Source organism: Temnothorax longispinosus, unplaced genomic scaffold, assembly GCF_030848805.1.
Source record: "Temnothorax longispinosus isolate EJ_2023e unplaced genomic scaffold, Tlon_JGU_v1 HiC_scaffold_16, whole genome shotgun sequence".
NCBI classification, from domain to species: Eukaryota; Metazoa; Arthropoda; class Insecta; order Hymenoptera; family Formicidae; genus Temnothorax; species Temnothorax longispinosus.
The window spans coordinates 141,058-144,077 of record NW_027269970.1 but is presented as its reverse complement, the minus strand read 5'-3'; the positions used below and the strand labels follow the sequence as shown (position 1 = coordinate 144,077).

At 45.0% G+C, this 3,020-nt stretch overlaps 1 pseudogene; it reads left to right on the top strand.

Annotated features, from left to right (window-relative positions):
• Window positions 1-590: 590 nt before the first annotated feature.
• Window positions 591-1,798, top strand: LOC139823701 (uncharacterized; annotated as a pseudogene).
• The last annotated feature ends 1,222 nt before the right edge of the window (window positions 1,799-3,020 follow it).

The window sequence follows — 3,020 nt, the reverse complement described above, 5'->3', positions numbered from 1 at the left end:
CTATTTTCAATACTCTCTCCCATTGTTTTCGAACATCAATCTTCTCTATATTTCCAAACATGTTTTTTTTTTTTAGTATAGAACTTTCCTTTAGGTGGAAACATGTGGAATCGCACAGAGGTATCTTTAAATCCATAGCTTTTGCAGCAAAATACACAGCAAGAATCGCGATTTTTTGTGTCTCGAGGGGAAAACCTTGCCCCTCTGTCTTCTAGGTGTTCACCCATCGCACTTTTTTTATCACACACATCGTTATTTCACTAATTATTTATGAAAAACGTAAGCTTTATATGTGTTTACATATGACAGCTCTATTACTTTCAGGAATAGGCCAGCCATCTTGGCCTTGTGACGTCACGGCTACGTCACGACTGAACATCCCAATACAACGATCACGTAAACACAGATATGTCTTACGATGATTTCAGTAAATTGTGTCATACGTGTTGGCAACAAAAGTACGGATTCGTGGTGATAGACAAGGACAGCGCGATTTCGAATGGTCGATACAGAAAAGGATTTAACGACTTTGCGATACCGAAACGTGGTTAGTTGTTGTCGACGCGTCGATTGAACAACGTTATCGCAACATGGACAGCAGCGATGAGATTAGAGAGCGTGAGAGAATAGCAAATCAAATTGCGAAAACGAGCAATTCGATTCGCAAAAAATATCACGCCTTGAAAACTGGTAAAATGGAGGAAGATATCGCGTTGGAGAGACACTTTAAACCCATCATCGAGCCTCTAAGGCAGATTGCCGAAAACACCGTTGGCAAAGAATCTGATGTGTCAAAGATTGAGAATGAAACGGCGTGGGAAGACGAAGAGCCGAAGCTCAAACGATAACGACCAAACGCTTCGTTTAACGACTCTGTAATGGCTTCAACTCCGGTTACGTTGAAACGATCGATAAAAGTGCCATCTAATTTGAGCAAAATAACCAAAATTTTACAACCGCGTAAAGCGAAACGATCGAAAGGTCCATTGAATGAACCACTGATAACCTCTGACCTTTCCGTACAACTCGCAATGCTCAAATCACTCGCAAACGAAGATGTTTTCGAAACCACGAATGACCCACTCGTGACGTCCGTTCGACAGAAGTTGCAAACACCTGAAGGTCAAGAAACGTTGCGAGATGAATCGGGTCCATTGAGCCAAAAGTACGTCGGGGCAGTTCTGAGCGGCGATGAAGAAAGCGGTATAGACACCAAGTACGGCGTTTATTTCAGCAACGATGGAATGATGCTCGGTAATAAACGTTTTGACGTGAACCACGCGGACAAGATAATTATCGACGGCATACGATACAATGGCACACGCGGTCTTTACGAGTTGATCTTTAAGAAATATCCCGATGTCGATATCTACACGGAGAACGATATGCAAGCGTACAAGAGCATTCTGTTGATGAAGAATGCTCATAAACGCAATTATGATGCTCACGCTCAAATAAAGGGCAACAGGGGATACAAGTACACAAAAATAATCGCACCGTTGATTTCGGGTAAAAAAGCTGGAAAAGGTATACCGCATGCCATGACATTAAACGGCAACAACGCATCGACCATATAATTGCATCGTCGATTTCGGGTAAAAAACCTGGAAAAGGTATACCGCGTGCCATGACATTAAACGACAACAAGATCGACTATGTTCATTGGGATGATCCCAACGAGCTCGTAGATCGTCTCCGATTGCTCGAAGCTTCGCGCCTAGCGGGTCACACCGGTCACGATAACGAGATCCTGTCGATTGTCGAGGAACTTCGCGAGGCTAACCTTATTATAAATTAAATGGCGCGACAGCGATCCGTTTAATCAACATCAAAATGCCGATCAACAAGTTTGGTATATCGCTCGGAAGAGGTGCGGAACCGTACTATCAATGGAGCGGATTAATCAGAAATTACGTGCGCGATAACGCTGTTTGCATGGTCGCCACTGATTTTGACGCGAAATCGCGCAAGATTCGACGAATAGCGCCGCCTGTAGATGATGGCGATGCCGCCAATAAACGTTACGTGCAGCAGAGCGTGCAAATTTTGAAAGATCGGCAGGATGAAATTGAGAGAAAGATGGCCGCATTCCAGATTAACGTGCAAATTACCCTAAACAAACTTCAAAAGATGATTCAAGAAGTAATTGCGAATCATCGCGAATAGATAAGAACGCGCATCTGATCTTTGCGTCAGTTGCGCGCCATCGTCATGGCTAGTAAGAAGCAATCAGCTGAGAAACGGCGACTGGTGGAAGAATTACACGCTCCTGCAAGAATAAATTTTTCGCGAAGACGCGTCATAGTGCGCGGATATGATGACCTGTGGCAGGCGGATGTGGTCGAGATGCGTCCATACACGCAATTCAACAGAGGCTACCACTACATACTCACCGTTATTGACGTGCTAAGCACGCATGGGCCGTACCGCTCAAGGCCAAGAGCGGACCCGAGGTTACTACGGCGATTGCAAAAATAATTCGAGACGGCGGAAGATGTTCAAACAATCTGCAGACTGACAAGGGAAAAGAATTTTACAACGCCAACGTGCAGAAACTCTTGAAGAAACATAATATCAATCACTTGTGACGACAACGACGATGTCCTCACGGTCTCGCCGGCCGTAGAGGAGCGCGCCGTCGCTTTTTTCACTAAAGATCTCTTTATGACTCGCGATATTCCTCTCCGAAACCCAGATGGTAGCTCGACTGAGTATTTTTATGATGTAAATGTTGGGCGCTAGGTGCGATTCCTCGCACCACGATACACGAGATCGCAGTATTCTCAGGCGTGGGCTTTATTGATTAATCGCGGTTGGAATAGGAGAGGGAGCGTAGCGCAATCAACACACTTGAGTAACAAGGAACATAAACTTATATTTTATTTTAATGCAGATAACAAGTGGAAGGTAAGCGTGTTCCACGGCGAACAAGCAGAATTCGAGTACGCGCCACGTGTCACCCCACGAGCGCGGTACTCATTCCGTCGCTGAACTGCACGGCAATCCCGGTCGAATTCGTA